Source organism: Myodes glareolus, chromosome 2, assembly GCF_982192425.1.
Source record: "Myodes glareolus chromosome 2, mMyoGla1.1, whole genome shotgun sequence".
NCBI lineage: Eukaryota > Metazoa > Chordata > Mammalia > Rodentia > Cricetidae > Myodes > Myodes glareolus.
The window spans coordinates 57,656,524-57,681,000 of NC_142027.1; the positions used below are offsets into that span (position 1 = coordinate 57,656,524).

Here is a 24,477-nt window from a genome sequence, read left to right on the forward strand (position 1 = left end):
TCTCTTAGGGTCCTCATTGTCTAGGTTCTCTGGGATTCTGAATTGTAGACTGTTTTTCTTTGCTTTATGTTTAAAAATCACTTATGAATGAGTACATATGATATTTGTCTTTCTGGGTCTGGGTTACCTTACTCAATATGATGTCATATGCGTTTTCCAACTCCATCCATTGGCCAGCAGGCTCACTTTCTGTAATGATTGGTACTCAGTGCCTGAGGCTGAAGAGAGGACAATGTCTGTTGGGGTCTTTCTTGTTTTTATTTTATTTTACATGTGAGTGCTTTGTCTGCATGTATGAATGTGCACCACGTGCGTACCCAGAACCCATAGGGGCAAAACAGGAAGTCAGATCTCTGGGAATTTGAGTTACAGATGGTAGTGAACCACCATGTGGGTGCTAGAAACCCAGCCCACGTCCTCTGCAAGAGCAACAAGTGTTCTTAACCTCTGAGGTGTCTCTTCAGCTCCTTTCTTGTTTAGATGCTGTAACTCTTCCATCGTCAAAAAAGTACAATTCATCAAATCCCTCCTGTTCCTTTCTTATTCTTCCCACTTCTTAATTATCACTAGCATGATGGACAGGAAGAAGTCTGGAAGGCACACGTTGGCGAGCAGTATCCATTTTGTCATGTCCAAGCCTTTCCCGTGCCTGAGGGAGGCATTAGTGGCATCAAAACTAAAGTCCAGGGCCATCTGAAATCTTATTTAAAGAATAGTTCTAGTAATTTGTCCCCCAAATTCTCTTATTCCTTTCAATATTAGAATTACTGGTTGGCATTAGCAGTAAAGAAATAATTGAGTCCTACTGGTCTTTCTCTTTCCCTCTGGGAGAGAGACTTAGTAACAGTCAAATATCCAGAAGGCAAGCAATTAGCAGAGCAAAGGGAGGACAATCCAGACTTGACTGTACATTTATTGTAACTGCTGAATTATTCACATTCTGACTTCTGGGCTGAGACAGTGTGGTTTGGAAGTGTTAGAAAGGCTACCGGGAAGGAAGCACAAACTCTCTAGACCCCTTTCTGCAATTCATTGTACGTTGGTAGACAACTTACTTCTCGGGGTCTCCTTTCTTCTTCTTATAAATACTGTTGAGATATAAATGTTTGTTCGCTTTTTGGGCTGTAGGATAATTCAGTACATAGATACAATATATGTGTGGAAGCAACAGGCACTTCCACCAATGGCACCATGTTAGTGTGAAGGTTGGGGACTTATACATCCTTGTGGCTATTTGGAAATATATCACATCCTAGAGTCTTATAACCAGGAGTTATATTTCCGAGCTATAGAACACCAGACATGACTCTTTCCCCCACCCCCTTCTCACTGCCTTTCTCTACCTCTGGGGACATTACTGAACTCGTGTGTGTCTGGCTAGGTTCATTGAATGACGTTTGGCTCCACCCATGCTGCTGCAAATTGTACGATTTCGTTCTTTTTAAGGGCCGAATAGTATTTTATTATTATTTTTTTCTAATTGACACTTTGTTAACTCCATATCATGAGAGTACAGGTACCTGTTTGATAGAATAATTCCCTTTGATTATAATACGTTGGTGTTGTTTACTGATCAGGAAAGTGAGGGAATATTACGTCAATGCTTCTGAGTTTTGGTTTACGTCACATCCACCTGAGGTGGTTTCCGCACACGTTTGTATGATCTGGCCCGAGGCGAGGTGAGTGGGTTAGCCTTAGGACTCTGAGGCAGACTTGTTGAATCCCTATCGTGGCATTAGCTATGCAGACTAAGGAGAATTATCAACTCTCCCATATCCCATAAAACCAACATCTCAATCTTATATTAAAAAATCAATATTTACTTCATATTGAATCTGGACGGGTAAAATGAATCAAGGCTTTCAAAATACCAACTGCTCTGACGGCCATATATTGAACCATAAGCAGATGGTTCACAGTATTCAGTGGTGTCTATGACACAAGATAGATTCTCCAGAAGTGTCTGCTAAATAATAACATTTTCAAAGAGCAAAGTTTCCTTTGTTTTCGTAAAACTCAAATTTTCTATTATCTCGCGAATTACTGACCCAAGAAAGGTAGCGCTTTTTTGGAGAGAACGGCTTATATTTCGCACTCAATCTCTGTCATATGAATACTTTCATAACGTGAGGCTCACAATAATTAAAAAATATAATTGAACGATAGCACTCCCGTTGGCGTGGACGAGCTGAGACGGAGGGACGAGTCTCCTTAGCTCGGTCCTGCAGCAGGATGTTGGCTCTTCTCTAGGTGCACATCTCCTCTGAAAGTCACTCGGTACGACTGATTTTGAAACACACAAAAAAAGCAGAATTACATTTGCCGTGTTGTTGATCAGACTGAAAACAGAGCTCATAACTTTTAGGAAGCTCGCGAATCAGGGCTATCTCAAATGAACTTCCGTCCCCATTGGCTTCCTGCGGGCGGTGGGGGTCCCTCGCCAAGCATTCGGTTAATGCTTCTGCGGATTTTCGGTGAGAGAAGCCCGAGGGTACCGCCTGGCAACCTCGGAGGTGGCCTCCTAGAAAGATCGCGGCGAGGGGAGGAGCCCCGATTGTCCAGGAGAACAGCGCAGCCCCATCCGGGAAGTGGCCGCCCGCGGGGGGCGGCTCCGGGTGCCCGAGCCAAGGCGCACAGCGGGAGGCGAGGAGCCCAGCGGGCCTCCCGGGCCTCCCTAGCCCTGCGGCCCGCTCGGGGCGAGGCAGCTCCTCCCTGCAGCCCGAGCTTCCGCCCGCTTGGTGGCTGCCCAGGTCCCGGGAGCACCGAGCCCACGGGCCCCGGGAGCCTCGGCCGCGCGACCGGGAAGTCCCGGAGCTGGGCGCCGCCCTAGTCTCTCTGCCCCCGGGGATGGGCGTCGTGGATACCTGCAGCCACTCACAGTCTAGACCCGGCCAGCGGCTGCAGCTACCGTGGACTGGTGGACTGGGCGGGAGACCGGAGCCAGCTGAGCTTCTGAAGGTCCCAGTGGACCCGCTACTGCCACCCGCACACTGCAGGCGCCTAGGTTAGCGCTGCGAGCGCGTGCGGGGCTTCTCGGTTGTTCCTGCTCCCTCTCCGCCTCCCGTGGAGCCTCCGCCTTAGTCCCCTAGTACGCAAACACATTCCGAGCTGCCAGCTGATTCTACCTCTTCCCCGCCCTCCCATCTTCCGCTCACCTCCGTCCATCTCTCCCATACCTTCTTGCCAAAAGCTCCGAGGCAAAGACGGACATGAGCGAACAAGTTAGGGTACGGCCAAGCGCGTGTGCACTGGGAGGAGGGTGGTAATGAAGTGGGAGAAAATAATGAAAACGAAATTAGAAACACCCGAGAGTGTAACCCCATACGCGCGCAAGGCTCTCAAGCCGCCAGCAAGTCTCGGCTGTGTCCAAGTGGAGGCAAATTTTAAATATTCAATTCTAGGACAGAATTCATACAGCGCAGACGCCAGTGGTGCCGGGGGGCTTGTGCTCAGGATTTAAAGCTTTCCCCTGAGATACATCTATATCTGCATTACAGGCACTGGAGTGGTAACACCTACTTCTGGATGCCTCTGAGGCTGGATTATCGGGGCGGGTGGCCTTTGTCACCTCTCTAGCAGGTCACTGGACTCTGCTCAAGGTGCAATGGGAGAGGCAACTGCTTGAGAGCTGGAGAAAACACCCCGTGCTTTAACAAATGTGCTGGTCCCCACGGAAGGCACACGCTCTCCCTAAGCCCTGGCCAGATGATTGAACAGAGGGTGGAAACCTTAAATCGAACCTTCTGGGTCTTTCGTTCCTCCCCCCCCCCCCCAAGCTGTGGCACTTTCTTCTTCTCGAGCACGTATCTCCTTCCTCTCTTTAGAACAAACGCGTTGAAACGAGGCAGTGGGAGCTCGCTGACTAGGTAAAGCAGGTTTTCCGAGAATCCTCCCGCGACTGCGTAGTGGTGGAACCTTCTTTTATTTCAGAGGCCTTTTCCAGCGAAGGCAGGCAGGGTAGGGCTATTGTTCGCGTGGCCGACAGGGGGCAGCAGGTGCACTGCGATGTCCCACTGGCCGTGGGAAGCCGGCCTAATTGGACGTTTGGGTGAGCAGGCTGGACCTGCGGCCTCTCTGGCTACAGCCACAGTGGCGGCGTGGCCTTGGGCTGAGATCCGAAGCACCTGAGGATGTTCTTTGCACAAGGCCGTCTGTACAACTTAGCGCGCAGCACCAATTCAGATGTATGCAAATGTTGTCATTAATAACGTTTTCAGTCATCTGGCAAAGTCTACCAGAATCTAGTGGGGTTTCTATTCTTAAAATAGAGAGAGCCATGACAGTCGGAGTCTTAAATTCAATCGAAAGTGTTCCCTCACTCGAAGTTGGGAATCTCGGGTCGGTAGAACCGCTGGGTCGCTGGTGGTGAAGATTTCGAGTAGCTCGGAAGGAAAAGTGGGGGGATCTGGTGGGTTCAGGCTGACTGTGGCGGCCGAAGCCTCGGAGCAGGAGCTCGGCAGCTCCGACCAATCGGAACCCAGAGGGATTCCTATGGAGTCTGAAAACCTACTGCCCTTGCCAAGACCCAGCACCGTGTTCAGAACTGTGGAAAGGGAATTACCCATTTGCAAATTCACATTTCCATCGAACAAACAAGTTTTTGTTTTTTAAATTAAAAATATATTTATAAGCAGTAATTTTTAAACAATTTAATGCAGAAAAACCAAATTAGGGACCGGTTATTACAATCATACCTAGGCAGTTTTTTAAAAAAGTGATAAAATTTTCAAATCAAACAGTATGTTAGAGTAATAAAGTTGTGCCCATCCTCTATAAATATCATGCACAATTAATTTTTCCGAAAACTCCAATTAATCCCTAATAGACCTCCAGTAGGCAGGGCAGAATTATAGCCTGTACTTGTAGAATTTATCAAAACATGACTCTAAGATGTTTGTATTTTATTATGAAGAGCAACAAAACATACAAATGATAATACTTTTAGTGTAACTTTTCCAACAGCATAACACTTTTTGGAACTAGAACTACACATGCTGACGACCAGAAGGTCTTCCATAGCAGGCTTCAATAACAGAAACCTTATTAACATACCAAGTCCATAGCATATGTTAGGATATAGAATCGCCCATAAGTAGTGACAAATATTACCTTACTAAAATTTGTAGGAACTATTGTATTTAAGTCTGAGAGGGATGGGAAAGAATTAGACTAACTGGAGGAAAGGATTGACTTTTGGTTCACACTGCAGAAGGACAACAAATTAATCTAAATTGAATTCAAAATACTAGAGAAAGCAGGGGTCCAGCTGGTCTAGGGACAGGCCTACAGCTGCTCAACCATGGGCAGGGCACTCCTTGAACCTGTGAACCCTGATGGTTCTGTGTCTGGAGGCAAACCTGGCCAAGTACCAACACACTGAGCACGCTGGCATGGTTAGTCATTTTATTCTATTTTCATATGGCCAAAAGCTGTGACAAGGACTTTTCTCAATCATTGCTTTAAAGAAAATTTTGCCACAAATTGACAATACTAAGAAATGCCCAGGGATCTCATGTTTAGGGCAGAGTATCACTTTTAGGACACTAAACTCATCTGCTCAATCCTCTGCCAGACCAGCTCTATAAGGCAGGTTCAGGAGCTTCATTGTATGTACCCATTATGTGTTAAGATAACCAAGTTTCTGGGGCTTATGAGATGGCTCAGTGGTTAAGAGAGTTGGCTGCTCCTCCGGAGGACCTAAGTTCGGTTCCCAAAATCTACCTTAGGCAGTTCGTAATTACTATAACTCCAGCTCCAGGGGAAGCCGATGCCTCCAGCTTCCTTAGGCATCTGCTCTCATGTGCACATACCCTCCCCCTCTCCTTCACACAGGTAAACACACATACACAACTAAAAATATTAAAAGTAACCTTTACTTAAAAAAGAAAACTGAGGTTCTGGTAATGTCAGCCACTTCCCTGCTTTATGAAACTATTAATTGTACATCCCTTTTCTGAGCCAGTGGCCTGGTATGTCCTTGCAAAGGAACACAAACTCTGGACTCTTTTGCTTCCTGGTGCCTAAGCATGTTAGCAGCCTTGTTGATAAGAATCACAACTTGGGAGTGTCCTCAAGCCAAAACCAATGTCTTAAAGGCAAGAACAAGTCAGAACTTTACACTCACGGAAGGTCTCACTCTTCAGTTTCTGTGTCCCAGAAGGTTTATGGAGCTGACGGGAGAGGAAGAAGCCATCACATCACTTGGTTTAAAATCACAAAGATTGAAACAGAAATAGCTTGATTCCTCCAGACCAGTTAATGAAAATTCCAGTGTCTTTGCTTTGCCTTCAAATGTGTAGACTGAACTCTATACAAAATCTGAAATAGGAAATCATGTAGAAAATTTAACAAAGTTCACATTAGTCAACATCATACACCAACTTGGAAAAGTTATAAAAATGGCAACAGTAAACCTAAAAAGTGAGACCAGGCCTGCGGAGAGCCTGAGAGATGCTTGAATCTGACGTGGCTCTAGTCTGTGGCCACTCATTTGGGTATCTGATTATGAAGGAGTTTTGCCAAAGTAGAGGCTTTTAGACTTCATGTCCACAAGTATAATACATTGTTCTGCAGAGAATACTAGTGTACATTGTTTATATTTAGATTATCAACGACAGGGTCAGAGAGGTACCCGAAGGGTCAGGCACTTGCTGGGCAAAACTGACTGCCTGCGGTTGATCCCCAGAACCCATTTAAAGGCGGGAAGAAAGAACTAACTAAACAGAGATGTCCTCTGACTTCCTCAGATGTGATATGGCGTGGACTACTCCTTCAGCATTTTGCTGGGGGATGGCACAGTCATGTACCATGCACAGACACACACACACACACACATACACATACACACACACACACTAAAATAAATATAAACAGTTTAAATTACCAATACCATTCATTTGGGGTCAAAAAGGGGAAAAAAGGTGTCTGAATTAGGGTTTTATTGTTGTAAAGAGACACCATGACCATGGCAACTCTTAAAGAGGAAAACATTTAATTGGGGCTGCCTTACTGTTTCAGAGCTTTGGTCCATTCTCATGGGAGAAGCATGGCAGGCAGCACACAGGCAGATATAGTGCTGGAGACTTAGTTGACAGTTTTACATCTGGATTCACAGACAGCAGGAAGAGAGAAGACTGGGCCTGGCTTGAGCTTCTGAAACTTCAAAGCCCACCCCAAGTGACACACTTCCTCCATCAAGGCCACACCTACTCCAACAAGGTCTCGTCTCCTAAAAGTGCCACTCCCCATAAGCCTATGGGAGCCAATTTCATTCAAACCACCACAAAAGGTGGGTAGGAGGGCACGCAGTAGTGGGTTCTTAGCGTCCCAGATCCCCCTTTTCTTTCATTCAGTAATTCTCAATATTTTTTTCCCTGAGATCCACAAAGCTTTTGCATATGTAGATCAAATCTGTCAGTGTTCATTATATTAGGAGCTAGAACTGGAAGGTTAGGGAACTGGCTCAGCGGATAAGAGAACTGGCTGCTCTGCCAGAGGAACTGGGTTTGAGTCCTAGCATTCACATGGTGGCTCACCGCTGGCAGTAACTGCATTTCCAGGGAATCCTACCGTCTTTGAGGGCCTCAAGGATGTAAGTGATGCACAGGCATATACACAAGAGAAACACCCTTGCACATAAACAAAAATAAAATCTTTTCCCAAAGGAAGTTAGAATTGGAGAAATAGATGAAATATTTGTTACTTAATTATCTAATAACAATAAGTTACTACATGTTAAAGTATTTTTAAATAAAATAGAGCCATCTTTTCCCAAATTGGTTAAAATAATTTTATATTGGCAAGTCTTTTTACTATTTGGTTATGAACAATGCAGCGCTCTCAGGGTTGTTTCCACAATTTGTTTATGTTAGTGTGTGCTATAGAGATATGGAGAAAATCAGGCTTCAGTGATTAGATAGATGGTATCTATTATCTATCAATCTGTGGACCGATTTTTAAAAAGAATGCATATTTAAATCCTTATTTCAAATAACTGAGGCTAGTCTCTGATACTACTCCAAAATCCTTCAACTGGTAATTAAACAAAACTGTGACGTAGATTTTAAGTCCATGAAAATAAACTTCCTCTTTTCTGTTATATTAAAAATCTAATGGTATATTAGATGGCTCTTTAGCCCATGCATCTTTTATAGCAGCACCCATTGGCCATTTGGAATTTATTGATTTACTGAATTATGCAGATCCTCCAAATATTGTCTGTTTTACTGGACGTGACAAAATATATTGTTTTCTGTGACATTTTCCTTACATTTTCTACAAATGTAATTTATTTGTAGCAGTGCTGGGGACTGACTCTAAGGCCTTAGAGCATGCTAGGCGAGCCCTTTACCCAAGCTATCTCACCAGCTTTATTATTCTCTTTTCCAAGTTTTATTTATTTCCTGAGTGGCAGAGTCTCACTCTGTAGCCCAGGCTAGCCTTGAGTTCAGAACAATTTTCTTGCCGAAGTGTATTTCTCTGTACCACCAGCTCCCAAATAATGACCCAGAGACTTATTAATTATACAAGCTCAGCCTTATCTTAGGCTCGTCTCACTTGCTCTTTTACTGTAAATTAACCCCTTTATTTTAATCTATGTTCTGTCGGGTGGCTCATTACCTCATCTCTCCATACTGCCCATGCTGCTTCCTTCACATCTGCCTGGCCACTCTGCCTTCTTCTTCCCTGAGTCCTCTCTCTGCCCTGAAGACTTTCTTACACCTTCTGCTTAGCTATTGGCTGTCCAGCTTTTTATTAAACCAATCACAGCAATCCACCTTCACATAGTGTACAAGCATTCCACAGGACCCAGGCCTCACAGTTATGAGATTATAGCTATGAGCCACCACGCCCAGCTCATCAGGACAGATTTTACACATTGGGATACAAATTTTCTAGTATTCTTATTTTGCATGCAAGTTAAAAATTTAACATTGTTAAAACATTGTCAACTGTTTTCCTTGAAGTGACAATCTTGCTTTGTTTATTTCTGAGAGAAAAACCCATGCAGATATTCAAGACTGAGCAACCATAGTATGTCTGTCACTCAGTCGTTCTTTCAAATAAAAATGCTATTCAGTTAGAAAGGTGACTGGTTCCACCCAGTGCTAAGTGTGCTGCTTCTCCTAGATAAAAACCCCACTTCTGTGTGCAACAGGAGCAATTCCTGTACCCCTCTCTCAACTTTATCCCACAGAATATTAAAAGGACTGTACTAGACTGTCAGAATACAATAAAAATCAATACTCGATCAGTGCTTGATCAATCACTTTCGTGAGTGAAACTTGTTTCTATTGTTATTGCCAATGTGCTGAAAACCACGTGTCTTCACAGTGTGTCCTTATCTGTGGTTCCATTTTCTCAAGTATTGCTTTCTGTGACTTTAGTTATCTGAGGTCAGTGGTGGCCTGAAGATGCTACCTGGAAAACCCCAGGAAGAAACAGTAAAGTTTTAAAGGGTCTGCCCTTCTGAGTACAAAGGGCCGGAGTCATCAACATCCACTGTGGCCATGCTGAATAAGCTACCTGCGCTGTAAGACTCTTAGAAGCCATTTTGGTCATCAGGTCAACTGTTGCGATATTGCAAAGGTATGATCGAGTAACCCTCGGGTAGTAGCTGACATTATGTCTCAATATTCATGTCCCTCACCTCTCTTAGATCACTACAGAGGCCCTGCATTATGTCACATCATCCCAAGAAGGATGAGTGCATTGTAAAAAGGCATGCTGAGAAACTAATTCGGCATAACTAACTTTTACAATAGTATGTCGTTACTTTTCTCTATTTTCACCAGTTATGATTAATCTCTTACTGGCCCTAATTTAGAAATTAAACTTTACCATGGATATGCAATCGTCAAGAAAAAAGCCATATATATGATCTAGTAGTATCTTAAATCGCAGGCACCCCTTAGGAGTCCTGAAATGTATACCAGGTGGGTAAAGGGAGACAGCTCCTCCAGGCTGGTGCCCCAGCTTCTCTCCTGCGAAAGCAGCCACAGCTTTACTCACTATTAGTGGAAACATCGACACAGAGCGGAGGTAAATGGTACCACGGTATTTGTGTGGAAATGGCTCTATTCTCAGTGAGTCCAGGGTCAGCTTTGAGAATGACTGCCAGGTCCTAGCAGCAGCACTAGTGACTTACATTACTCATTTGTGATTAACTGCAGGCTACTGTGTGTTGTTAGTCACTGTCTGGTCTCTTATTAGAAACTGGGCCATTGATGTAGTTGTTTCCTGACAACTGATGTGTGCCTGGTATGAGCGACGATTAACGCTTGTTGATGATCAGCTGACAGATTGAGATTAGTGGGCACAGACACTACACTCTCACGTTGCCATCCTGAAAGACGTTGCTTTTTGCATGTGTTACTATGGCAGACAATGGTTTCATCATTGACAGCCATGTTCCGGCAGACATTCCATTTTATCTGCCCATTGCTGGCACTCGGGACACAACACCACATATCAGCTGTAAGAATTTCAGTCCAGTTTGTAACGAATTTAAAATATTACACTCATCAGCACCACCAAAGGACTAGCTGCTAGAAGTAAAGTGCTTGTCCAGTATTCACAGACAAGCTAAAAAGGACAGCTGAACTTTTGGTAGATTATTAGTTCTTCTCTTTTGGGGCATACAAGATTTCTTGGATACAAGAGTCAGTTCGCTGCTTGTGAGATCCCATAGTGAGATCTCCTGTAACTATGTAACTATGTGTGCCTGGGTTTTTCATTTTTCACACACTAAGTCTGCAATGTTAGGCATCAGAGAGCAGTGTAATCAGCATTTTGTAATTGTTATTATTGTGTGACAGGGTTTAGCTTATTCCAACCGGTCTCCAAGAATGCCTTGAAAAGCCAAAAATGTCCTCAAATTCTTGGTCTTCTTGTCCTAACTTTCACAGGATCCCCCAGAAAGAACGTCGCCCCCATGACAGCTGGAAGTAATTCTAGAGAATGACGTCCCCTCTCCCAGTAAAGTTTGTCCTTGGGTTTAGGGACATCATTTAGGGGTTGGTTATAATTAGTATAGGGTTGAGGGTTGGGGGAGGAATTTTATAAGCGCAGGAATCAAAAAAAAAAAAAAAAAGAGGGATAATTGGATTATGGGATAATAGCTTTGTACTTGTGAGTTATTGTTTTTGACAAATATATTGGTATTGATTCTTATATATTGATACAAAGTTAAATTATGTTGACTATTTTATGCATACATGCTTCTACCTCTGTTTAAAACATTTTTATGTATTGACATATATATATTGTATTGATATATGTATATTTTACCAGATTGCATTGTACACTTCTACCTCTGAGTAAGATACTTATATATTGTTTATGTATTGATATATATATTTACCATATTGCAATGTATACTTGCACATTGTTTATATTTGGAGGTCATATTGTCCCCATTTATTGCACAGTTGTTTACTATTTCAGTCTTTAAGTTAGATAGATATTGAGAATAATATAGATCAATAGTTATCTAAGTTTGTCATTTATAATTAGACTAATCAGGTTCTTTAGATACATAGAGATTATATTCAGTATAGATAGATAATCTTCAACCTCTTCAAAGAGCTGTAGAAAATGGCCTTTAATCTAACTCAGAGTTCTGTAGTAGGGAGACACAATCCTTCCTGGCAACACTGATCTATTCCCGAGAGAATGTTGAGCACCAAAGACACTCCACCTGGAGCCTTTCTTCTTGGTAGAACTGGCCTTTGGGTAAAGAAATGTCCATACCTCAACTACTGACAGAGTTACAGAGTATCCGTAAATGGATAAAACAGGACTGTCATATCCTGCCAAGACAGGATAAGATAGTTTTGAAAAGTTCCTTGCCTTTAAAAATGGTATGTCAGTTACGTTAGGCCTTAGCCAAAGTTGGTTGCTTCAACGCTGCAAACGTGATTTTGGGTGATTGCCCAGGTAGCCAGTTGTCTCTGTGATTTGTTACATGTTCTGGAAGTTTGATTGCACTTCCTAATTACTTAGGTAACATTATTTCCCTTCTCAGATCTTTGATGGGATTGAAGATTATATAAACGTAGTTACTTTCCTTTTATAACGTGGCCAAGTTATTTCTTATACAAGACTTAAGCTAGTTAGAATAGGATATTTGTATTTATTGTATATAATTGTGTAGGTTTGTACTTACTGTATATAATTTCGTAGTAGGCTTAGAACTCTCTTACTTAAACAAAAGGGGGAGGTGTTGTGGGAGTAACTTCCGCTGCCTCAACCAATAATCACTGAAGCAGGAGCCCACAGTGCAGCGGGGAGCGACTTCCGCTCCGTCAGCCAATAGCTGCTGAAATACCAGCCCACTGGGGCGTGGTATATTTCTCTCTTAAAAAGAGAAGCAGTTCCGGATAAGGCTCTCTTGGTTCCGGCTCTTGGTTCCGGTGCTCGGTCTCAGCTGCTGCTCCCGGCTCCTGCTCCAGCGACTAGGCTCCCTTCCTGACGGTTTATGGTGTATGTAAGTTTTACCCCCCGCCAAATAAATAACCCCTTAAAACATAACTGGTGTGGGATTGATTCGTTAATAGTCAGCCAACTGATTACAGAGACCAATATTACATTTCTAGTGTGAGGTACACTTTTTCTTATTGACAAATTCGTGATAATCTAATACATATGTGATTTGGTTATAGAAAATGATACTGAGAAAGTAGAGAAGCAAATATAATGTACATTCTTTAATATAGTTATAGTTTAGATTTAAACCCACTGAACAGGAAATTTATTCAGGCCTATTCCCCAATGAAGTAGCGTGTCCAATGTCACTATTTCATTATCAATCCCTTCAGAGAGGAGATATTGCCAGTAAGTTAACCTCTAGCCACACTCTTAATGTGTATGTAAGTAATACAATTGAGCACCTCCAGGTGTTTTGTATGTGTGCTCACACACACACGTGTGTGTGTGTACACACACATATGTACACACTAGGGATTGAACCCAGGGTCTTGAAGCTCTACCATGGCCCTTTGCCTCCAGCATGAGAAACTTGATTTTTAATTTTGTTTTGTTTTAATTCTTTTAAATTTAAATTTTACAAAATAGATTCTTGAGTCAGTTACTAGAAAAAAAAAAAACCAGAAAAACTCGAATGTGTTAGCTTACTTTCACAACGTAAAGTTTTTGAAATCTAAATACTGATCAAGTATTCTCATTAGAATTTAGTGGTGCTGCAGCACACCTTTAATCTCAGCGCTCAGGAGGCAGAGACAGGAAGAGCTCTATGAGTTCTAGGTCAGCCTTGTCTGCAAAGCTAGTTCCAGAAAGTCACAGTTATTATACAGAGAAACCCTGTCTCAAAACCCCTTACCAAATTAGGAACTTCTGGAGAGATGGCTCAGTATGTTCTTGCAAGCAGAGTACCTGTGTTCAATTCCCAGAACCCACAGAGTGGCTCACAAACATCTATAATGGGATCTGGCATGCAGACAAACATACAGACCAAGTACTCATACATATAAAATATGCAAATCCTAAAAAAATAGGAATCAAATTGAGATGCACTGTGTATGCAAAGTTCCCATAAGGTTTCAATGACTTTATGTGGCATAAATGTAAGACTATCTCAGTACACCTTTATACTGATTATATGTTTATGCTAGTTACTTCTTTCTGTGACCAAATCCATGCAAAGAAGCAGATTAAGAGAGAAAGGGTTTATTGTGGCTAATATTTGGAGGGGTGCACTCCCCCCTGGCAGGGATATCATGGCTGCAGAGTATGAATGAGCTGTTTGCCTTCCATTTACAGCCAGGAAGTAGGAAGAGGTGGATGCTGATGCTCAACTGGTCTTCTCCTTCCCTTTTTCTTTTCCTTTTCTTCTTCCCTTCTCCTCCTTCTCTTCTCCTTCCCTTCTCCTTCTCTTCTCTCTTTCTCCTTCTCTTCTTCTTTTCTTGTCTTTCTCTTCTCTTTTTTCTTTTTCTTTCTTCTCCTCCATCTTTTTCATTCTTTTGAGACAGGATTTCTCTGTGTAGCCCTGGCTATCCTAGAACTTGATTTGTAGACAAGACTGGCCTTGAACTCAGAAATCCTTTTGCCTCTGCCTCCTGAGTGCTGGGATTAAAGGCTTGTACCACCACACCTGGCCATAATACTTCCAATAAAGAAAAATTTCACCTACACTAAGGTCTTTTTCCTCTTCATTTGTCTTTTCAGACATAACTTCTATGTTGTATTTTATCATCTTTATTTTGTCAATATCTGCTGTTAGATATTATCCTTTAATAATATTTATTTTCCAAAAACTTGACTTGTAATTATCATCTCTAGTAGATTACCTTAAGTGGATCTTGAAGTTATTGTATAAGTTTTTGTCTTTCTCTAAAATTTATCACACTGAGATTTATTTTATATTATTTTTAAATTAAGGATAAAAGAGAACAACAAAAATACACTTTGCTCACAAATGTCATAATGGTCTCTAATATTATATGCTGATTAAAATAATATAAATAGCAATAATTAAATAAATAATCTAGGATGCTGTAGTAGTCACTAAATAAATAAAAGCTAATTGGGGGTTTAAATGTCTTTGCAACTCTCAAATTTGTTCAGTGTTCAAGTGAGAGGATGCTGTGTCTATGCCTTCTTTCCAGTCACTCTCCATAGTGAGTGTTTTGTAACGTTTTATGACCCTTCACAATGATTGCATTTATGTATTTTTGGTAAAACTCTTCTTGGGTATTGTGGGATAGAATGGAATATATTTTGATTAAAAATAAGTAGAAATATTGCCCTAATATGTTGCTTGAAGTTCATAAAATAAATCCAAATGGGCAACTCAGAAATGACCTTCCTAAACGATGAAAAGCAAAACAAAATAAGAAAGACAGAGGGGACAGAGGGAGGCGAGGAAAGTAACGAAACAGGTGTAGAACTGATCACAGAGCAAAGGTGGAGTGGGTGAACAGTTTTTTTTTGCTTGCAGTGCTGGGAACCCAATACCAATGCTGCTTGGTGCTGCACCTGCTAGGCTTTTTGCTTGGGTTGAGTCCCCAGCCAAGAAAGCAAGCACTGTCTGCGAGTCAACTGAAGAATTAAATTCAACCACTAAACAGCCGATGCAGTTATTTTAATTTGTCTGTTAACCCGAGAGCGGGGGTAAAGAAAAGAAGGAAGGCGTTTATGAGACAAGCCTAAAATATATAAATTATAAAAGTGTAAAATTGTATAAATTAGTTTTGAATGATAAAGCCACATTCCTATATTTCCTATATGCAATTAGTTTGTCTGTACACAGAAAATATTTTGGAGTTTGTTTTTCATGCTAGACAATTAAACATTCGTTCATTTAATTCATAAAAGTGAATTTTCTTCCATTTAGCATTTTTGGGCAACTTCTCACTGAAAAGCCTAGTTTCTTAGAAAGAGAAAACATATGAGATAAAGATGTCCACAGAAAGAGATTATTAATACTTCGGTGGATGAGGAAAATAACTTAGGTGATTTCACAGATAGGCCACAGGAAGGGCAGGCAGTGTAGTGTTTGGCTGCTAGGGTCCCGCTCTGGATGGGAGTGCAGAGCCCCACATTTCTTCCTGAAGATGGCAGTATGTCAGAGGCTAAAGCAGTGACAAGTGGCTGAAAACTGTATAGAGATCTGCAAGTTCTACAAAAATGTCTATTTTTTTTTTTTTTAATGATGGGAAAGTCCCTTCAACAAGGCTTCCTGATTCCTGCTTCTAATCACATCAGGAGGGATGTAAGATACCACCTGCTGCCCCATGGATGTGAGGGTAAGTACTACAAAGTAAGATAGCATCTTGTTTCCTTGAGTACTTGGGGGAAACATTTGATGGCCTTGCAGAACGAAAAAGAGATCTATCATTCACTTCGGAGTTGAGAGCGGAGCAGTAAACGTGAAGAGAAAAGAAGGAAGCGGATGTGTCTCGGATCAGCTGCCATCTTGAACAGTACGGTGACTGTAGATCAAGGCTATGTGAAAAGACAAGCTGAATTTTCTAAGTGTTTGATGCAAACAATAAACATAAATAAAACCTTCTCCTTGTCGGTAATTAGCATGCCATCAAAAGAAGTGAGAGTGCTAACAGATTTGGGGAATAAATATATCAGTAATAAAAATGAAATGAATGTTACATATTTTATGAAGCAAATTCCAAGAGAAGAATACACACACACACACACACACACACACACACACACACACACACACACCACAAATGTATGGGGAAATAAATACATAACAAAAAAGCATGAATGAACAAGACTGTTATGTAAGTGTTGCTTAGTCTTAGTATAATTTTAAATACTCAATAAACATTAAGACTGTTACTGTTCACGGGTTGTTTCAGCATTTTATTTGGTTGGCCAATGCCACAGTAAAGAAATAAAAACCAGGCTGATCGATTTGTAGAACTATCTGCTAGAAATATCTAGATCATAAATCTTCCAAAGGGACTGGAAAAACATAGTCCCAAGTAATGTTACAGGTTGTGCTGTTCTGGAAGTTGTCACCATCAATGGAGGGAAACTGATTCCTGCAGTAGCAGCAATATGGTATTTTGTTGTTTACCATCTCTGTAAAATTCTCTTGAAAACAATATGTTTCTCCTTCAGTTTTTATTTTAACATAGTGCTATAATACACCCCAGAAGATTGTAAATACTTTTCTGCATAATTGCATTGACTTTAACATTCTGTCCGCTCTAATTACATAAAGTGAGCACATTTACATCGACAGTCTATTTAAGAATAAGGGTTCTCAGGAATTTACTAATTTAAAAGATCTCAGTCCTTAGAGTTAAAGAACTTTTAGTATATTTTCATTATTGTGTGTGTGCATGTATGTGTGCATACATGTGCACTGCTGTGCAGATGCACTCACCCATTGAGGTTCTTGTAGAGGCCAGAGGCTGATATCAGGGGTCTTTCTCATATTTTGGGGATAAGGTTTTGTAGCTGGAGATTTTTCTATGTTCTGTCAGGTCCCACTAGCCCAGTTTCTCTCCTACCTGCTGGTCCCTGAAGCAGCTTATTAATAATCATTTAGAGGCTTCATATTAATTATAATTGCCTGACTGATGGCTCAGGCTTCTTATTGGCTAGCTCTTACATGTAAATTAACCCATTTCTAATAGTCTGGGTATCGCCGTGTGCCCTGTGGCTTACTGGTAATGCTCTGACGTCTTATTTCTCTAGTGCACCTCCCACTTCCTAAAGGAAAAAAATCTCTGTCACTGCATCCTAAGTGCTTACTGTACGCAACCTTTTCTTGTATTCTTTATTTTATAGTATTGATGTCTACTGAATTGATGCCACTTTATTGAACTTAATTGCTTGTTCAAAGATTCCTTTCTTTCTCTTTGCTTTCTGAAGTTTGAATATGGCAAGTCTAGACATAAAAATCCTTTAATTTTCATTTTTGACATTGGCTCTGCTTGCTGTGTTCCTACATCTCTGGATCCTATGTCCAACGTCATTTAGGAGCATAAATATCCATCCTGATTATTTTTAAAAAGTTTCTCTTTATTTCTCGTTTTCCTTATATACACATTGCATCTTTTGCACTTGACGTGGTATCTTGGAAAATTTCTTCTTCTTTACTCTCATTTTCCTCTTTGCTTTTCTGTTTTTTGAGATCCTGAGGCTATCATCTCAGCCTCAGGATTCCTTCTTCAGCCCTGTCAATTCTGCTAGAGCCCTTCTCCTCTCACGTGCAGTGTTCTGATCTACACACCGCACAGGTGCTTTAACTTCTGGCCTGGTGATCCCAGCTTATTTTCCACGTCTAACTTCCATGTGGCGCTTAAACTGTCTTTTCAAGAGGTGTTTTGTGTTTAACTTGCTTTATTACTTTTTAAATTCAGATCTGCACTTGGTAGTCTTAGGGTTTCTATGCTGCGAAGAGACACTATGACAATGGTAACTCTTAGAAAGGAAAACATTTAATTGGGGCTGGTTTATAATTTCAGAGGTTTTGTTCATGATCACCATGGCAAGAACATGGCAGTGTGCAGGCAGACATGGTACTGGAGAAGTAGCTGAGAGTTCTACATCTTGATCTGCAGGCAGCAAAAGCAACTGTGACACTGGGCGTAGCTTGAGCATAGGAGACCTTAAAGCCCACCCTCACAGTGACACACTTCCTCCAACAAGGCCACACCTACTCCAACAAGGCCACGCCTACTCCAACAAGGCCACACCTACTCCAACAAGGCCACACCTACTCCAACAAGGCCATATCTCCTAAAAAGTTCTGCTTCCTACAGGCCACGCTTTCAAACTCATGGGGAACATTCGTATTCAAACAACCTGTCTTAGTTAGGGTTTCTATTGCTAAGCTGAGCTACCATGACTAAAAAGCAAATTGGGGAGGAAAGGGTTTATTTGTCTTACACTTACACATTGCTGTTTATCACTGAAGGAAATCAGGACAGGAACTCAAACAGGGCAGGAATATGAAGGCAGGAGCTGATGCAGAGGCCATGAAGGGGTGCTGCTTACTGACTTGCTTCTCATGACTTGCTCAGCCCGCTTTCTTATAAAACCCAGGACCGACAGCCTGGGGATGGCACCACCCACCATGGCCTGGGCTCTCCCTTCTTGATCACTAAATGAGAAAATGCCTTACAATTGGATCTCACTGAGGCATTTCTTCAACTGAGGCTCTTTCCTCTGATGACTCTAGCTTGTGTCAAGTTTCTGATGATATTTTGTTTGTGTTTTAACAGAAAAGCTTGCCTGAAGATCAGAGTGCGGAGCTAAGCCACTAGAAGCCAGGCAGTGGTGGCACACACCTTTAATCCCAGGACTCTGGAGACAGAGGTAAATGGATCTCTGTTAGTTTGTAATCTGCACTACACAAAACTGATTGAGCCTAAACAGAGCTCACACAAAGGTGATCCTAGCATTTAGGATCACATGCTTTTAATCCCAGTACTGGGGAGGTGGAGACCAAAGTGTCATGGCTGGGTGGAGAGAGGAATATAAGGTGGGAGGAGACCGGAGTTCAGTGCAGCCAGAGGCAGCATTCTGAAGCAGTCTGTCTGAGGAGCAGTCTGAGGACAGGATCGCCCCTTTGTTCTGAGCATGGGTAGAGGTAAGAACTCTAGTGACTGCTGCTCTGCTTCTCCGATCCTTCAGCTTTCACAGCCTGATAGCTGACTCCAAGTTTTTATTATTAAAAACAATTAGAATTTGTGCTATACAAGTTGACACACAAAACTAGCCAGAACATAACCACATTGGTGTGTGTTGTTAAAGACTGCGGTAAATATTCCTAGATAGAAGAGTGGTAAGGGGCAGAGAAATGAAATTAACCCCTACCTTTTGGTGAATTTATTAAACTTTTGGATTTGGTCTTCTCTGTGACTTCTCAGTTTTATATCCACCCCTGGTTTGGATGGAAGGGAGAGAGGTGCTGGTGTGGGGTTTCCCTTCCTGTGGAGCGGGTGAACTTTGATAAAAACCAATCATATCAGACCCTGCTAAAATGTTTTCTCTTGAGGATAGATTTTGTTAAGAAGAACAAAGGCCTTCTTTGCCACTCTCCTGGCACTAAACACGAAGAAAAAAATGCTCCCCAAAGGGCATGACGCTACTAGGAAGTGTGTTACCGGGGAGGCAGGCTTTGAGGTCTCATGTATGCTCAAGTCATGCCAGTTTCCAAGACCACTTCCTGTTGTCTGCAAAATGACGTAAGACATTCAGCTACTCCTCCAGCAGCATGTCTGCCTGCACACTGCCAAGTCACACAATGATGATATTGGACTAGACCTCTGAAGATGTAAACTAGATGTCTTTTTTTTTATACGAGTTCCCATGGTCATGATGTTTCTTCACAACGGAAACACTAACTAAAACAATTCACATGGTAAATTTCGTTAAACTCTCAGAAGTGTGGGTGCTCCTCTGTGAGTTCCTCTAGAACTTTAGCCTCAGACTTGTGGAAGCCTCTGGAAGCCTATGCTGCTGTGGGCTTCCTTTATACTCACTGCCTCTGTGGTTTTTTCCTCTTGCAGATTCTCATTCTGCGAATTTGACAGTTTATGTCTCTAATTTTCAGGCTAGTGGTTTGCACTGTGGCCTCAGAAAAAGTTGTTGAACTTATAGTAGGGCCTGCTTTTCATTTTATTCTTAGGAAGAAGGCACAGCTTCTAAATTCTTTGCATGCAAGACCAGAGTTTGGAATTTTTCAGTTCTTTACAGCTTAGTCACAGATATATAGAGAAATTGAAGCAGTATTCATGTAGCTATTTAATATCCATACCTACTTTTGGGGGGAAGATGGTTTGGAAACAATATGAGTGTGGTGTAGCCCCACATCCCCCTGGATCATAACAGAATAAAAGGAAAAGAAGTACAACGTGATTCTGTATTCATACTTGGAGGTGATTTCTGAGGTATGAAAAGTACAGTTTTAAAAATCATTTCACTACTTGGGTTTATTTATGCACAAATATTAATGTGCAGAGGTGTATACAGATGTGGAGGCCAGAGGCTGATGTTGTGTCTTCCTCAAACACTCCTCATCCAGTTTTTTTTTTTTGAGGCATAGTCTTTCACTGAACCTCATCAATTTGATAAGATTAGATGGTCAGTAAACCTCCTGGATCTTTCCGTTTCTACCCCTCCGTATTGGGATTCCAGACATGTGTGGTCAAGCCTGGTTTATATGTGTGTGATGGGGATCTAACTCAGGCCCTCATGGTTGTTTGGCAAGAACTTTCCCAACCAAACCATCTTACCAGCCCTCAATCACTCACTAGTTAGACTTTTTGTCTTAGTCTTTTGTACTGCTGAAAAAGAACATTACAGACTATTTGTAAATAGTAGAAACTCAGTTTTCAGTTATGAAGCGGGGACATTCAAGGACTCAACTGGTTTGGTTCTTTGCCAAGCGTGCACACCGCTTCTGAGATGGCACTTTGATATGGCACCTTGATGCTACACTCGAAGCTGAGGAATGCACCATCCTCGTGTGGCAGAGGTTGGAATCCCAAAAGGAACAAATCCCTTGCAGCAAGCTCTCTTACATGGAGAGGCTAAAGCCTTGGGAGTCTTAACACCTCACAAAAGGTTCGAACTTCCAACTTTGCTGTATCAGTGATGAAGGGCTCAACATATCACTTTTGTGGATCCATTCAGACCATAATAGCTTTGAAGATATAATGAGATGTGACTGAAGATACAACTCCAACCACAAATAGTGTGCCTGTGCCCCACTGATACCCTGCATTTGCTGGCATCCTCACTGTTCGCAGTTCGAAACTCAGTCTGGTGATAGGAGAAATGTGATATGCACAGCTGACTACATTTCTCTCTTACTTTCCTTGAATTACACAAAGATTATTGTCTTAAATAACAAAGTGTTCTAGAACATTCACTGTTTTACCAGCACAGTTTATCTTTTCCACATGGATTGTCATCTCAGAAACTCAGAAAATATTTCTGAAGTTGCTTGCTCTCCGTGCTAACTTTGATGTTTGTCATTCAGTCACCAATATGTGCCGTTTCACCCACTGCTGTTCTGCCTCAGAGGAGCTCCCTTAGCACCTTGTAGCTCTTGTCTCTTCTCTTTATACACCAAACCGTGAAAGCTGATGAACACAAGGTTCAAAGATGCCATGAAGGCTCACGGATGAGTGATGTTGTCTTTGGTCGAGCGATCAAAATGGACCATGAAGTTAGCTAATGGCACTGAAGAGTATCTTATGCCAACAGGAAGTAAGAACAGTTTAAATGTTTTTCTTTATGCCATTTGGTCCTTATTCAACTGCAAAGCTATTCTAATTGCAAAGTTTTCCTTTTCCATATTTATAACAGCCAAACAAATAACATTAGAAAGACAAAAGGAAAAACAAGCAAGATTTTGTCTTTGTGGTAGAAAAAATAAGTCACAGACAGCAGAATCACATTGAAAATGTTTGTCTTTTACTGCCCTAATTTTGTTGTCTCTTTGATCCCTGACTAGAGGTAATTGTACTCACCTGTGAACTTTCACACTGTTTTTGAAACATTAGTTGGATTACAGAACATATGTAGTTCTCTTACTGACTTCCAGTAAGTTACAAACTTATTGAGGTGAAAAACTGTTTTTCTTAAACATTGGACACACTGATAGCTTCTTTGAGAGAAACGCACATGCAAAAGTCACTCAAATGAATCCCCATTCCTGTGGCTTCATTAAACAGTGTGGGTACCTTGAACACAGGTTCAAATTTTAACTACCATAGACTTGCCGTCTACAATGCAAAGTTTATTTCTGGGCAAGTTTATTTCAGCATAAAATAAAGTGTCCAGGAGAGGACTAAGACTATGTTTGCTCTGCAGAATTCTCTCTTTTCTGGAACTGTTCTTCACTCGGGTATTTCTCTTTCAGTTATGAAGAAGAGGCTGAGTGGTGGAGGCCCTTACATACGTGCCTAGCAACCTGAGCTTAATCCCTGGAATCTGTGTAAAGTGGAAAGCGAGAACACTCCACGGAGTTGTCCTTTGACCTCTACACATGTGCTGGAGCTGGTAGGCACACACACACACACAGGCACACACACACATGTGCGAACATACACACACACACATGCACACACACGTGCACACACACACACGCACACACATGCACACAGGTAGACACACACATGTGCGAACATACTCAACGCATACACAGAAACATATGATAATAAAAGTTTCAATTATAAAGTATGTAATATGAAATTTATTTTACTAGCCTTTTTGTTTTGTTTTTGTTTTGCGAGACACAGTTAGTTTCTTTTTGTAGCCCTGCTTGTCCTAGAACTCACTCTGTATACCATGCTGGTCTTGAACTAAGAGATCTGCCTGCCTCTGCCTCTCCCTTTGCTGGGATTAAATGTTTGTCCCACCACCACCTGGGCTATTAGACATTTTTAAATTTATGTTAGTGGAAGGAGTGAAGCATGGGGGTGAGGAAGCCTTGAGTGACTATATAAGGACTGAATGAACTCCAGAACGAATGTGTATTATTGACAAGACTCAATGCCCCAGACCCATGGAACTAGGCAAAGCCTTTCTCCAAGGACCATTGCCCGAGACCCATGGGAAGAGGCAAAGACCAAGTGTTTACAAGGTTGAGCAGTGTATGAAAAAACTACTGCAGCTTCCTCCTCCCTGATGACTGGAGACTGCTCCCCTCCACCACATAAAGCCCCTTCAGAGTTTGCTAGCCAGCCTCTCTTTCTCTTGGTGTACATGATAAACCACGGGAGTTCTAGCTTGTAGCCCTGTTCCTTCCACTCCAGCAGAATAAGCTGAGCCTACCTGCTCTCAGCTATTCTGTTTCTGGGTGACTGTCCTTTCTTCATTCCTTCATCATGACGCGGCAGGTCAGTAGTGTTGTATCTATTTCCATCTGAAGGACAAAAGCTTGTAAAACTGAAACTGCATTTCTAAACAACTTCCCATTTTTCTCTGCCCTGAGCCGAAGAAACCACTGTTTGCTTTCTGTTTCTATGCTTCTGACTGGTCAAAACCACACAGGAATGGAGACATACAATACATACCATTTTGTGATATCCTGGTGATTTTGTGTGTAGCTGATTTGTTCTGGAGCCACCTCACAGAGGAAGGGATGAGGGAACAAGACCATATCTATATCCATGATGAATGCCCGTTAAGATGTCTTGTCTTAGTCTTTTAGATAAATATATCTAAAATTATCTTTCAGATAAATATAAATGCAAATTATCACATCTTTCTCCTGTGCGTGTTGTGTGACTCATTGTCAATGCCGTCTAGCCTGAAATCCTAAGGGGTACACATCTGAGGGACACTCGTGTGCTTTAACCGAGCTACTCCAGTGGAGCAAGGGAAAACAGACACCCCGGGAACCGGACTGTACTTCAGTAATAGGATGGATGGTTCAAAAGACTTCTTCAACCATCTAGCCTTTGCACAGGGAAAGAGCTGAGGGAATTTGCCTCTGTGATTGTTGCCAGGTACTGAAGATCACAGTCTGACTGATGGAGAGGGCTGATGAGAGCAAGCATAAAACTCTCATGGAAAAGAGATAGGCAGAACTCCTCCCACCAGCCCAGGCAGGGGGATGCACAACTCCTCCCAGCATTTGAGACAGAGGGATGCTACTTTCTTGTGGAATTTCTACATAGCCCTGAGTCTGGTCAGTGTTTGGAGAAAGTAATGAAGCTGTCTTGTTCTGCTCCTCTGTATGATGGTCTCAGGATGTCTTGTTTGATGTTGATGTTCTATGAGGTTGTTTATATTCAACAGGGGAGCATGCGCCTCCCTTAAAGGAACATGGAAAACATGAAGTGAGACAAACATCCAGAGTGTGGAGCAGATTAATTTGGAGTGAGAACTAAAATTAATAAGAGCGGACTTTCATTATCCCCCCCGCCTCCTGGGGAACTAATAAATGTCTCTTTTGTTCACCACAGAAATGCTTATTCAGTAAAGACACAATAGTGAGCAGACATATGTAGCCTCTGATAACAC

The 24,477-nt window shown here is 41.9% G+C and overlaps 1 long non-coding RNA gene across 1 annotated transcript; it reads right to left on the bottom strand.

Annotated features, from left to right (window-relative positions):
- Window positions 1-1,799: 1,799 nt before the first annotated feature.
- Window positions 1,800-3,409, bottom strand: LOC146895647 (uncharacterized). Its single transcript, XR_015000593.2, has 2 exons — window positions 3,156-3,409; window positions 1,800-2,283 (listed from the first exon to the last, which is right to left on the bottom strand). It is a non-coding gene; the product is annotated as an uncharacterized LOC146895647 (long non-coding RNA).
- Between the last annotated feature and the right edge of the window lie 21,068 nt (window positions 3,410-24,477).